The sequence below is a fragment of the Pogona vitticeps genome, chromosome 6 (assembly GCF_051106095.1).
Source record: "Pogona vitticeps strain Pit_001003342236 chromosome 6, PviZW2.1, whole genome shotgun sequence".
In the NCBI taxonomy this organism is placed as follows: Eukaryota; Metazoa; Chordata; class Lepidosauria; order Squamata; family Agamidae; genus Pogona; species Pogona vitticeps.
Genome location: NC_135788.1, coordinates 101,567,085 through 101,581,844, shown reverse-complemented (window position 1 = coordinate 101,581,844; position 14,760 = coordinate 101,567,085). Strand labels below are relative to the sequence as shown.

At 44.7% G+C, this 14,760-nt stretch overlaps 1 long non-coding RNA gene across 1 annotated transcript; it reads right to left on the bottom strand.

The window, feature by feature from the left end:
• Nucleotides 1-5,653: 5,653 nt before the first annotated feature.
• Nucleotides 5,654-14,724, bottom strand: LOC144583678 (uncharacterized). Its single transcript, XR_013537604.1, has 2 exons — nt 14,617-14,724; nt 5,654-11,066 (listed from the first exon to the last, which is right to left on the bottom strand). It is a non-coding gene; the product is annotated as an uncharacterized LOC144583678 (long non-coding RNA).
• Between the last annotated feature and the right edge of the window lie 36 nt (nt 14,725-14,760).

Genomic DNA, 14,760 nt, shown 5'->3' with positions numbered 1-14,760 from the left:
CAAGTCAACATGCACTCGACAGAGATGCTCTTGCGCTCACATCATGTTTTTCCAGGGTTACCATTAGCCACTGTGAGGACAGGATGCTGGATTAGAGATCCTTTTTGTCTGATCCAGTCCTTTTCTGTTATGTGCTTCTCCAGCTTCAATATGTAGCAAGTCAGCCTTGTGTTTGCCCTGCCCCAATCCACCTGCTCCTTCTAAATCCCTGAACCTCTCTCCTAGAGTTCTTTCCTGGCAAGGTTGCAAGAGCTTGTATTCTCAGACACGTGCAGGTTTTCATCATGCCTCTGTCCACTGACCCATGATGTCTGTACATGACTTTACAGTGGTGCCTCGCTAGACAGTTACCCCGCATGACAGTTTTTTCGCTAGACATTGACTTTTTGCGATCGCTATAGCAATTCGCAAAACAATGATTCCTATGGGGGAATTTCGCTGGACAATGTTTGGTCCCTGCTTCGCAAACCAATTTTCGCTAGACAACGATTTTTACAGCTTCCTCCGCGCTCGCAAAACAGGTGTTTTCGGGACCTAAGCTTCGGAAGACTGTGATTTAAATAGCTGATCGGCGGTTCACAAAGCGGCTTTCCTATGGCCGATCTTCGCTAGACGACGATTCTTCCCCATTGGAATGCATTAAACAAGTTTCAAAGCATTCCAATAGGGAAATGCTTTTCGCTAGACAATGATTTCGCTGAACAGCGATTTCAGTGGAATGGATTATCATCGTCTAGCGAGGCACCACTGTATGCACATGACCGGGCCATAACTAGGGCAGGGCAACTAGCGCTTTGTCCTAGGGCACCAAAATAGAGATGGGACTGATATCTAGGGATGAATCTATTGATGAATGTTAGGAATGTCTCAGTGCGATTCATTTTCCTTTCTTGAAAGAACAAGCTTTCTTTTCCTTAGGAGCAGCTCTTTTGTAAAGCTAATAGATCTTAACGGCACACCCAAGATCAATCACTTCCAAAGATTTTGCATCACAACAGGGATCACTCACAACCATATACTATTGCTGGGAATATTCATCCCTCTCCTTTGAGGACTGCAGAGGCAACAGGAAAGGGCAGGGTGGAGGTGGGGATAGGATTTCCATCTCTGCTATTCAGATAGGTCTGGAGCTCCATCCCTGCTGACTCTAGCTCTGCTATTGCACTACTCAAAGCAGTATGTTGCCATGGGAACGATACAGATTGGCCAAATTACTCTCAAGAGCCGGCCTTAGCAATGACTAGGAAATACCTGAAAGGTGCCTACAACTCCCCTGCCCCCACTTCTTGGCTGAGGATGTTGTAATCTGGGCTGCCTGCAGGAGGACATAAAAGCGGATCGAAGCTAGATCTTTGATTCAAGCAGTTTCACGGAATGGAAACTGTTGCATTCAGAAAAGCTAACAGCCTCTCAAGAGGCTGGCTGGCTGGCTGCTTCCCTCAAGACCTAATTTGGGAGCAACAGACTTTGGCTCCCTGTTGGGAGTGCTTACGCTGAGCCCCGCCTCTGTGCAAACTGTATATTGGTAAAGAAATAGAGATATAAAAATTCTATAAGCTTCTTGTGCCCTCCTTTCAAAAGGAACCAAAAGCCAGGAAAGGGTTGCATAGCTAGAATTTACCATCACTTGACAATGGGGCTGACTCAGGACATTTTGCTGCCAGAGGCAAAGGGAAGGATTCTCACTCTGCCCCTCCCATCCGATGTACAGAAACCAGCTGGATCACCAGGTGATTCCTCTGCTGCACTGTTTGAAGGGGCATGTTAGGAAATAGGCTGTGGGTCAGATATAGCTCTGTTCTCTTAAGAGAAAGAAATGGCCAGGAGAACCAGATGGTCTGTGGCCAGTCCTGTCCCTTCTTATCTGCTATATCTTATGGGATGGTAGGCTTGGACAGCTGGGGTCAGTGTCACAAAATGAAGCTGACTCATTAATGAATATTAATGAATCAGACTGTTAGTTTGTCTAGCCCAGGGTATGATCAGATAGAAATCAGATCTCATTGCACTGGAAAGGGTCATTTTGCTGGAAGTGATCGCCTTTAAATCAACTTTTCTGTCCATACATGAATCACTTCAGCCTAGCTCAGAAAAAGAGGGGACAGCCCTATCATGGACCAAAGAGCTCCAATTTGGGCAAGGAGCAGTGATCTCCTGTACATCTGATTGATGGAAAATAGCCTGCATTCGACCATGCCATAATTCTCTGATTGCACCCTCAGCCTTGCTATCAGGCCTGCCCCAAGACCTGAAATGCTTACAAAATCCAGCTGCACCAACATCTGGATTTTTCTTCAGCACTGGAAATGGCAAACTTGCTCCTTCATTGTAACTGGATGGAGCAGGGGTGCAGGACAACCAGTACAACACACAGCTCCCTCCTTGCCACCTCCTAGCCAGTACGTGCCACCCAGGGCAACCACCTCGTTCTGTTTTAATGGCAGGTCCAGAACAGCTTGCTATGTAAGATCATTATTTTTAATTGGAGAGTACAGGAATGGAACCTGCAGCCTTCTGTATGCCAAACCTGTGTTCTACTACTAAGTTTTTGTTCCTCCTACTCCGTCTCCCACTGTCTTGTGTCACCCTTTCAGAAAGTGCTTTCTTTTCTCAGTTACAGATGGGGAGCATGCTTATCAGTCTTCCCTTCTAGTCTTGCCCCTCCTTATTTCTTTTTAATCAACCAGAACTGCCAGATGTGCTGGGGAAGTGACTGATTGGTTGGCCCGTTGCCATGGATATGGTTGCCTTGGCAATAAAGGTCCAGATTCCTGTCCCAGCCCCTTTCATTCTCAGTTCTTCCAAGCATGGACTCTGGCTTACAAAGGCGGGGAGGTGAGGGGCAGCCAACACATTTGGCTTCTTTCAACATGGAGACAAACAGGACAGTCGTTGGATCCTGGGAGAGACAAGGGGCTGAGAGCTTGAAGAGTCTCATGCCCTCAGCAAGAAGGAGAGTGGTTTGTCATAGACTGGGGGACTGTAAAAGGACCGGGCCTGGACTCCTGAGTAACAGCATCCATGGAGATCATCAACTTTTGATTTGTTGTAGCAAAAATAATAAAGTGTTCTATGACACCTTAAAGGCTAACAAATGCATTAGGCAGGTGTGGCTAACGTGCATCATTCCGTACAATTTTGTGCCACCACTCCCCAATGCCCATTTTAAAAAGATCATGAAAAGTGGGGGGGGGGGGGGGAGAGAGAGAGGCATGTCTTCCTCTCTCCTCATTTTTATCCTGAACAAGTTTTTGGAGAAACTAGATGTAGACTTCTAGCTCCTTCCAGTTTTGCTTGGTTGTGGGTTCCTCAGTGGATTCCGTGGAGGAGGGGAATTCCACCCACCCCCAACTCACCCACCTTGCCTGCCTGCCCCCATATGATAGCACAGGCGTTTTGCAGCCTATAGCTGAGCCCACTTCTGATGCATGGTGTGTTCTCTGCGTGGCTGAGGTGCGAATTCACATTTTGAGTAGGCTTGTTCACACTGAACCTAGGGGAATATTAACCATAGAGAGTAATGAATATCAGTCACCTTGTTCTCCTGAATTCTGTCCTGGGAAAGGAAAGCCACATACAAGGTCATGCTGGGCAGTGGTAGCAGGTGCCCACTGTGGTTGGGGGCACTACAGGCAACACAAGGGTGTCACCAGCAACACATCTGGTTATATCCAGTCTGCTACCCCATCTCCTCCCTTGTAAAGTCTAAATACACCTTATAGACATACCCTTGATGCTTGGGGAACACAGAACAGTTAAGGTGAGTAGAAGGCAATCTGCACAGACATCAGGACCACCTATCCTTTCAGGAGGGAGTTATTAAAAGACCATGGGGAAGGGCTCACTGTTAGAAATGTGGGGGATCAGGGGCCAGCATCCCCAGTTTTCCTGGGGAAAACAGCAGAATCTAGTGACCAAGGAAGAGAAAAGGAACAAAGAATCATAAAGGCCCTGGAAATAGTGGGGAACATGTAAAGTGTTTCAACCCATCCAGCCACCCTCCAGCAATTCTCAGACCACAACCCCAGCATTCTCAGACATGCTGCGTGGGGATTATAGGGGGCTGTAATCTAACACCACAAGAGAGTGTCAGGTCAAATGGCTGGCCTAAAGAGTCAGATCATGGGACAACGCAGCACTGGAGGAAAAAATGAAAAAAGAGGCACGGCTGAGGATGTCCACCCCTGCTGTCTTTTTCCTGGCTCTCCCCCCACCCCCGCCACAAATTCTGAATAACTGCTCTTTCCTGTGGTAGTTTCACCCGTTAGGTCTGGTTGTCAACCAGGATTAGTTTACTATGAGCTGACATGGAGCCAGGCAGCGGTATGACAGCAAGGGGCAGTGACAGGCAGGTGCCCGTGGCCAAAGAACTGTGCCTGCCATTCCTTCCCTAGATAAAAGAGTCCTTTGTAACAATGTGCTCCGAACAAGAAATGTGCCTGAACTCATGCTCTCTGCATGGAAAGGATCGGCATGCTTCCATGGGCTGGGGTTCAAAATAGGCCCAGGCCAGCAAACCTCTCAGCCTTTGAACACTTCAATCTTCATTTGCTTTAGTATTTTCATTGCATTTTTAACCTGCCCAGAGCCACTTCATAGACATGATGTTTGTTAACCTTGCAACAGCCCTGTAAGGCAGCTCAATACAAGGATAGTTGCAATCCTTATCCAGAATTTGGAAATGACATCTGTGTTCAGGATCTGGAATTCAGAATCTACCAGCCAGCATTAGCCAATGGCCCAGTTGGTAAGACAGCTGATCGGGGGAGACGCCACAGAAGGTCCTGGATTTAGTCCATGGTGTCTCCAGAGAGGGAAAGGAAAGAATCCTCCCTAAAATCCTCCTGCTAGGACTGGGCTAGATGGACCACAGTGTATTCCTATGATTATACAGTATCGCCCCACCACCACCACAGGATCAGTATCCACTGATTCACTTATCCACTGCCTGAAAATAATATACATATTTTAAAATATATATATATATATATGTATTTCCAAGGTGTATTTACCAGAAATGACCACTAAAGAGAGTCAGACACCATGCAATGTATAGCATTCAATACGTCTGCATTTTTGAATCTGCAGGGAGCGCGGCTTGAAATTGTTCCCCTGTGGATACCACAGTCCCACTGTACCCTGTTTGGCCAACTGCTGCCATGCCATTCACCCCAGCCAGTACTGGGATGAGAAACTTTTCCCAAATCAGGATAGGGAATTAGGGCCCAAGAAATTAACTTGAATAGATTGACCTTAAAGAGAATCAATGTGTTCCGCTTCTCTTGAATTCTATCAGCCTGGGAATGCTGTTACTATTGGGAACTGGGAAAACCAGGTGAATAAGATTCGGTATTGCCAGGCGGCGGCATCTGGTGCCTACTGCGGTTGGTAATGGGGTGGGAAGTCACAGCAGCCAGTGGTGAGTGGAAGCCAAAGGGATAGTTTGCTGCTACCTGCAGCTGCGTACATCTTCTCCCTTCCTCCCCCGCACACTCACAGCGGTTTTGAGACTCTGTGACTTTTGAGACTGCGTTTTCCTTCCTGCTGAATGCACAGAGCTGTAATAAAGGATCAGGCAGGAATAGGTTGGTGAGGCATCACCTGAGGCTGAGGGGGGGGGGCAGCACCCCATTCACTCAGATGGACCAGTTACCTCTGGCTCTAGGCATATAGGGACAACTCTTTGGAGTTCACACTGGGAAATTCCTTTGGGTGCTACAAAATACTGTAATTCATCCATGGCCCTTGGGTGGGTTTTAAATCTGAATTAACAAAAGAGGCAGAATGTACGCAGGCTTCTTTGGAGAGCTACAACTAAACCCCATGCAGAGAAATGGGCTGTGAGGTGGGGATGTGCATGATCCCAATGTGAGGGTTCGACTTTCGGCTCCATTTTTTGCTTCAAAGAAATCAGTAGATTTTTGTTGTTTCAAACCAGGTGAAATATTTATTGGTGTATTTAACAAATAACAAGTGTCTATAACATGATTCGGATGTTTTTCTCCTTCTGCCAATGGGTCTCGAAGGGGCTTCCAATCTTCAAACAGGAACGGGTTTCTACCGCTGGCATTCCAAGGACCTGGCCAATCTGTAAAGATGTTGTCTGCTACGGTCTGTCCCGTCTAACCTTCCAAGAGGGGCATGGTCTCATCATCCCTGTTGTCATTCCACAGGGGGTGCCCCTCTGGTGCTGGATCCTTCCAAGGCCCTCCCTGTAACCCTTCCTCCTCATATCGCTTAGCCTCCATTCTAGTCTTTCTTTCCTTTCTCTCTCCACTCTCTCTTTCTCCTCTCTCAGTCTCCTTCTCCACTCTCTCGCCTTAGCTTCTCCCCAATATGAGGGTCTGGGTGGGATCTCTCTTCTCCTTCTATAATCAGCCTCTTCCTTGGGCACTCTTAGTCTCTCCCATGACCCAGTCCAGGGATCCTCCATCCACACCCATCCATCCACCCTGGTGGTAACTGCTCTTGCTTCCTTTTTAATCTCTGCTGTCCCTGCCTCAAACTCCATCCTCTTCTTCCTCTCCTTTCCCTCCTTTCTCCCTGAGCCCCCCCTAACGTCATTCTTTGCATCTCTTTTCTCAGCCCATCTGCTTCTGTCCCTCACTGCTGTGTCTTTGTGGGTGCTGATGTTGGCTGGGTTTGTGTTTCCTTATCTTTGATGTGGAGGAGGGACGGCTCTCCAGCGAGTGGGATATCCCTCTCGCCTCCTGTCTCACACCCAACATATCCCCATCTGAGTCATCCTGCTTTGTGTTTTACTGTGTTCACTGGACTCTACAAACCACATGACTACTGAGAGTGGTCAGACAAGAACAGGACCATATGTTACAAGTCAGCAGAGCCCAAGGGCTCTCTCTGCACAAGCCATAGTCCAGAAAGACAGGAGAGGCATGAGCAAGAAATATATCTATTGAGGCCGGGCATGCTGAGAAGCAAGCAAAAGCATGCAGCATGGGGCTGTGAGAGCATGTGCCAGCTGAGCATACAGTACATGCTCTTGGTGTGCCATGTGCAGAAGACAGCTGAAAGCCCCATCTTGGAAACCGGGATGCAAAGTGGCAAGATTTCAAATTTGAAATGGAATTCTTGTCTTGTTTTTTCAGTCTCCATCACTTGGGTGAATTCCCAGAAGGAGCCTTCCATAGAAGGGGCCTCCCAAAGAATGTGAGCATTGAGAACACCTTTGGATGTTCCCTGGGCAGTGACAACTCCCTGCTGGCAGTTTCCTTCAGTCTGGAAGGACAATGGGATTGTTTCTGGCTCAAACAAAGAACCAAAACTCAGCTAATTTGAAAGATTTGGGATCTAAATTTGAGGTGCAGCAATAGGCATGTGCCATACAGATTTTTTTTGGGGGGGGGGGACTCTCAACACCCAGACTTGTCCAGGAATTCTGCAGGCAGAATTCTGAGAGTTCCAGGTGACAGACCCACACCTACAGATACCTACATTATTCTTATGCGGACTAGGGTTCCATAGCTATCTTGGGCCCACTTCCTGTAGTGAACGTAGAGAAAAGGAGGCTGCTGTGTGGTCCTCTGGGGATATACTGTACATGATGCAAATGTATCTAAACAATGCTTTCTTAGAACATTTTGCATGTACGAATTCACGCAAGTGTCAGCTGCACACACGTATGAGCAAGACTAGCATGTTGTGTGACAGGAGGTGTCAGATATTTATATGCATTTATACATAAAGAAGTCAGAAAATTACTGTGTGCAGTAACAAACTGGCAATCCTAGTACATATATACTGCAGATTCCTGTATAACGGATAAAGACCGCAAGAGCACTGGTGCAACATATGATCCAGGTGCAAGCAGTTTCTTTCTCCCACCCTCAATGTTATCTGCTCTTCAGTTGTGTGTGCACATACACAGATGTCATGTTCTCATTTGTTGCCTCTTTCCCTGTTTTCAGCAGGGAAACAAAAACAAGGTCCACATTGTGAAATGTGAACAGTCGGTTGTTCTGTGGTGCAGACACCCAGGTGGCTTCTCAATGCGCCATAAAACCCGAGCGTGTGGTGCCAGCACAGATGGCAGTCCCCAGCCTATAATACAGTCATACTGTACATAGTTTCCTACTAGGGCCCATGCAGTAATGCTGGCCTTCATCTAGAAGCAGGGCTACAGATTGTGCTTCCACACGCACAAGGAAAATGCTGGATGTGGTCCTGGATATTAAATTAAGTTGCCCTCCAGAGAAGCCTGTTCTGCTGGGCTTTGCCATTCCCCAGGTCTTATCTATTATAGGGCAGGCTGAGGAAGGAGGAGGAAAAGGAAAGCTAGACCACCATCAGAACACCCAAGAAGCCAATTCCACCACCCTTTCCCTTTGCCCAGCTATCATCCAGCAGCCATTCCCCCTAGAGCTTGGAAACGTTGCTATTTGGGAACCCAAATCCCAAAATCCCTCAGTTACTATGCTGGCTGGTGGTTCTGGGAGTTGCAGTCTCAGAAAGCAGCATTTCCAAGCTGTACTTCCATTGGGCTGAGAGAATGTCTAATGTTTAGTACACATGCCTGGGCTCTGTTCTTTTCATTTTTCTCTCCTCTTCTCTCCCCCCCCCTTTTTTAATTTTTTATCCTGTCCTTTGTTTGACCAATAGCTAAGCTGGCTGGATAACTCACTGAGATGGAGAATAGGAGTTTGAATCTTCATTGTGGTTCTCTGGAGAAAAGCCAGCCTGTGTGGCCTTGGGCAATCTACACAGCTCCAGAGTACCTCCAGAAAAGGGATTAGTAAACCACTTCTGAGTACTTTATACTTAGAAAACCGAGATGCGTCGCCATAAGTCAGAATCAACAGCACACATCTTTTAAGCCAATCTGTCCATTAAAAAGTTCTTTCCAATCTTCTTTCCAGTTCTTGTCTCCTCCTGCTTCCAGCATGGGTTCGTTAAGAACAGGTCATGCCAAACAAATCTTATTGCTTTCTTTAATAAAGTGACTAAATTAGTGGACCAAGGAAACGTAGTGGATATAATATAGTTAGATTTCAGTAAGGCATTTGATAAAGTAGACCACAACCTACTTCTGCATAAAATAGAACAAAGTGGGATGGACAGCACAACTACCAGATGGATTTGCAGCTGGCTGACCAACTGCACTCAATGTGTGGTCCTCAATGAAACCACATCTACATGGAGGGAAGTGTGCAGTGGGGTCCCTCAAGGTTCTGTCTTGGGCCCAGTGCTCTTCAACATCTTCATAAATGAACTGGATGAGGGGATTGAAGGAGCACTCCTCAAATTTGCTGATGACAAGAAATTTGCTAATACTTTGGAAGATAGATCTAGACAGATAGAAGGATCTAGACAGACCTGAACATTGAGCCTTATCCAATATGATGCAGCTCAGTGGCAGGAAAAGTAAGGTCCTAGAAACCAGATGCACAGATACAGGATAGGTGGTACCTGTAAGAGGGCTTTAGGTGTCCTGGTGGACCACTGCCTAAGGATGAGTCAGCAGTGTGCTGCAATTGCCAAGAAAGCCAACACAGTCCTGGGCTGCATCAACATGAGGATAGCGCCAAGATCACAGGAAGTGATAGTACCACTCTATACCATGCTGGTGAGGCCACACTTGGAGTGCTGTGTCCAGTTCTGGTCAGCACAATACAAAAAAGAGGCTGAGGCCCTGGAAGGGGTGCAGAGAAGAGCAACAAAGATGATAAAGGGACTGGAAGCTAAATCCTATGAAGAACGACTAAAAGAACTAGGTATGTTTAGCTTAACGAAGAGAAGACTGAGGAGAAATATGATAGCAGTCTTCCGATATCTGAAGGGCTGCCACAGGGAAGAGGGCATGAATTTATTTTCCATGGCGCCTGAGGGTAGGACAAGAACCAATGGGTGGAAACTCATCAGTGGGAGATCCAACCTGGAAATAAGGAGGAATTTCCTTTTTTTAAAAAAAAATAATTTTTTATTTCATTTTCCATTGGGTAAGGGAAAATCATAGGGACCAGGATTTGGAACAGGGTACTGGGATAAATAAAAAGTACAGAATGTGACAGAGAACAATATATATCAGTATTACTTTTGCCAATATGTTTTCTTACTAAGCTTACTTCACACTTATCTTGCCATTTTGTTCTAAGCCTTTAAAATCTAAAATTATACCTTATTTCTTCTTTCTCGTAACTTTAACACATTCATGTTCTCCTCTTTCATCCAATTGTACAAAAGTTCCCACTTTTTCTAGTCTAAACTATTTCTTTGTCTTTTAATATTTCAGTTAAAATATCCATCTCTGATGCTTCAAAAAAATTTCTATTGTTGGAGTCTCTTCTTTTTTCCAGTATTTGGCATATAAAATTCTATCTTTTTTCTTTTTCTATTGAATCTAGTATTATATTCAACAAAAACAGTTCAGGTTCGTATGGAATTATAGAGGATAACATTCTTTTGTAAAAACTCATGGACTAGTTTCAAAAAGCTCTGAACAGGTCCACTACATATTATAAAAACTACCTTCTTTTAATTTGCATTTCCAACATTTGTTAGAGGTATTTCAATATATTTTCGATAATTTTTCAGGTGTCATATTCCATCTGTACAACATCTTATACATATTTTATTTATAGTTAATTGCTTTTGTTAATTTAATATTGTCTTCCCATATTTGTGACCATGACTTTAAGTTAACATTGTGACCCACATTTTGGACCCATTTTATCATACATTCTTTAACTATTTCATCATGCATTTTTAGTTCTCGTAGATAATTATACAACATTTTGATCATTTTTCCTTTACATTCAGAAGTACCTTGCAAAAACCTATTGTTTTATCCCTTGTATATCTTGAGTCTATTTGTGTTTTTGTCCACCAATCAAGTATTATAGCTTGTTCTTCTACTTCTTTCCTTGATTTCATACTTAAGTCTTCTTTTAACAAATATCCATACTTCAAGAGTTTATTTTTCCATTAATGTTGGGTGAGTGAATGCTTCCATTGGAGAGACCCGTTCTGGTACTTTTTGGTAATTTTCTTCCCAGATCTTATACCCAGTTCAAAGCTTTCCTTATCAAGTGGTTCTTGAATTGTTTATTATCCTGCAATAAGAAGGACGTTCCTGATGGTGAGAACTATTAGGACCATTAAGCAGTGGAACAGCTTGCCTCCCGATGTTATGCGTGTCCCATCACTAGAGGTTTTCAAGAAAAGATTGGATAGCCATCTGTCCGGGATGGTATGAGGTCCAGGATGGTATGAGGTCTCCTGCCTTGGGCAGGGGGGTGGACTAGAAGACCTCCAAGGGCCTTTGCAACTCTACGGCAATTCTATGATTCTGGGAAGAAGACTTTACTTTTAAAAAAAATCTGTACGTGATGCAGTGTATTAGCACTGGTTAAAACCTTGGTTTAAAAAGGTTTTTAATTTCCCTATTTCATCTCCCAATTTCTCCATATCATTAAGTAGTTAATATGTCTGTTTAATCCACTAATGATATGGGGATATTGAAACCAGCAAGGAAATTAAAGCAGAAAGCTTGTTTTGATTCAATCCCAGCAATCACACATACTGGAAACAAATCGAAATGATTTTACCTGGATAGGAACACTCTTTGGGTGCAGGTAAGAACATTCTGGGGGCAGGCTGCTTCATTCCAGCCATTGCTGGAATTGCTGTAAATCAGCCCATCTACACAGTGGAACAAATGCCCATCTGATTGCACCCATACATAGCTTTCTGGCTATAAGGAACTGGGATCACTCCAATGGTAATGAAGAGTTACATTTTGTACTACAATTCTCATAATCCCATTGTTTGTTGTGTCTATGGAGTACAGGGAACTGTAGTCCAAAAAGTAAGTTCTCCCATATCTGCGAAGATAGCAGCATATATTTTTGCTTAGGGCAGAGAAGTGCCTTCACCTGGGCTGGGCTACAAAGACCCAGCACTGTCTTCTCCTCTGCCTCCTAGACCAGTAACTCGAAATTGAATTGGTGAAAGGAATCTAAGGCTATACACCAGGAGCTGAAAACTTGTGGTCTTCCAGATGCTGTTGGCCAAAATCTCCCATCAGCCTTAACCAGCACAGGGATTATGAGAGACGAAGTCCAAAAACATCAAGACAGGAGGTAGGAGAATGTTGGCCCTTCAGATCATTTTGAACTTCAATTCCCACAAGCCTCAGCTAACATGACCAATAGTAATAGACTATGGGAAATATAAAACATGTGAGTGATTCCATGCTTCTCACCTATCATTCTGTATATATTGCATTATTCAACTGTAGCAGATCTTGACATACTTAAATTATACAATATTTTCAAACAGTGTAACATAATTACATTATATTAACATCTACTACTACAATGTCAAATGAATGTCAGTTATCTCCAGTATTCACTGGCCAAAATGAAGGTTTATTAGGGAGTCATTGGGCAGAATATCAGCCATATACACATATCTTCGTTATGTCTGTATCGAAGTAAAAGCTAGAAATGACCATAAGCAAAGCTTGGGAAATGTACTTTTTTAGGGACTGCATGTCTGAGAATCCCCAAGTCCAGCATGAATAGCCACTGTGTCCAGGAAAAAAAAAAAAGCATCTTCCAAACTCTGAAAACAAAAGAGATATTCATATTGTTCTTTTCTCTTTCCCCAGTAGCTGATTTGAGTTCTTTCTGACTGGGGAGTCTCATCTTCCAGCACTATTTCTTGTTTCATTTTGGACTGTCTCATCATAGGGTTTTCATGGTAAGGAAAGTTCAGCAGTGGTTTATCAGTGCTAACCTCTGTGCAGAACTAGCAAAAGTTAGCTTGCGTGTTGCCACTGCTGAGTCCTTTGCCAGTATCACCTTCAGCTACCACTGCTGTCTGGTAGCCCTGAAGAGGTTGGATGCATCTTACTCTGCAATCTCAGCTGTGACCATTCCACCTTTTGTGATCCTGCTAGCAGCCCAAGCTCCTAATGAGCTTGCCTCCTACAGGCATTGCTCTCAGCTTCACTGGACATGCTGAAACCCTTCACCATGTTACAGTGTGCATTCAGGAAGATAGAAAAATTAACTTTCCACATAACAAATACCAATAAATGTAGGAAGCTCTGTTGATCCTTATCACGGAAGCAGTTATAGCAGTTTTAATCTCCGGCTGGAGCAGGTCTTTTGTAAAACTAACGGGTCCTAACGATCGATTCAAAACCAAATAATTCCAAACTAGTGTACTTCAGAGATAGTTTTTACTGCTGCATGAAATATACAGCCTGAAGAATGAAGCTAGGAGCATGGTTACATTATGAAAATGAATCAGTAGATGGATCAGTGTTTTTAAAGTGGGTTTAAAGTCACATGGTCATCAAGTGTGTGTGTGTGTTTTTAATTTGATGTGTGCATCCTCTTGGGAAAACTTTTAATCCATTTTTAAACTGTGTGGTACATCAGTCAAGGGGCAATACAGGCTTTTAAAATAATTGTGTTTGAGGCTTTGTCCTGCATTCACCATCACCCCTCGTGCTGGCTGCCTCTCACAGCCACTAGCTGTGTACCTTTTTATTGTTTTTTTTTTTTAATTTCTTGCAATCTGTCATAGCACTAGTTCAGTATGACAAATAGAAAAAAAAGCAGATCGGTTGCAAGCTTTTCCTGGATCCGAATACACATGCATGGATAGACATACAGTGGTGCCTCGCATAGCGAGGTTAATCCGTTCCGGATTAACCTTCGCTATAGCGAAACATCGCTAAATGGAATTTAAAAAGCCATAGAAACGCATTGAACTTTGTTCAATGCATTCCTATGGCTTTAAAACTCACCGTTAAGCGATGTTCTTCCATAGCGCCGCCATTTTCGCGCCCTCGGTAAGCGAGGGCAGGGCACGAAAATGCGGCGCGGACCTTCCGGCGGCCATTTTGGAACCGCCGATCAGCTGTTCTCCCCCACTTCGTTATGCGATATTCGCTAAGCGAATCGCTTAGCGAATATCGCAAAGTGAAAAAACGCCATGGGGCCATCGCTGAGCGAATGCTCCAGCGATGGCCCAGAGCCCCTCGTTTAGCGATTTCATCGCTCAGCGAGGCGCTCGTTAAGCGAGGCACCACTGTACTCACATTCCTGTGTGTTGTGTACAGTAGTTGGAATTTCTGAAATCTACAGTATTTCAAACATGGTAAACCCAATTCTAAAACAGTTTTTTTCCACCTGTAACTGAACCCCAAGTTCAGCTGGTGCAGAGAAGAGCGGATGGGAAATGATGTTATTTTCTCCGCCATTCAAAACTTGGTGTTTTGACCCTGTAAATCCTGGCACCACTATTTTGCTGAATCCAAAGCTATCCTTTACGAGCAGACTGGCTGGGGTTCATGGGAGTTGCAGTCCAACACAAATGGAAGATATTAGGACGGGAAAGGCGGATCTGTGCCTTTGAAAGCAGCAAATAAGCTAACCTGACTGCCTCTTTTTTTTTAATCGCTTGATGCTCCAGAAAACTAAAGTCCTTACTTTCTCAACAAGAGCACTGTAGGCTGGACGGGTGTTAAGGAAGGAGGGAAAGGAGTCTCCTCTCCGTTTTACTCACAAATCTTCGGGGGTGGGGGTGGGACCAAGGCAAAAGGAGGCAGAGAAACCGTTTCGCCTGCTCTCCCAGCAAAGGGGTTACCTTGGTCTGGAAAGGGAAAAGGCGATCACTTGCTGAAGATCAAAAGCCACACTCGCTCGGGCGCCGGGAGGGCAGCTGGAACGTGAGCCCACCTTTCTGGACTCCCCCACTGACACACGCCCACGTGCAACTTGGTCTGCACCC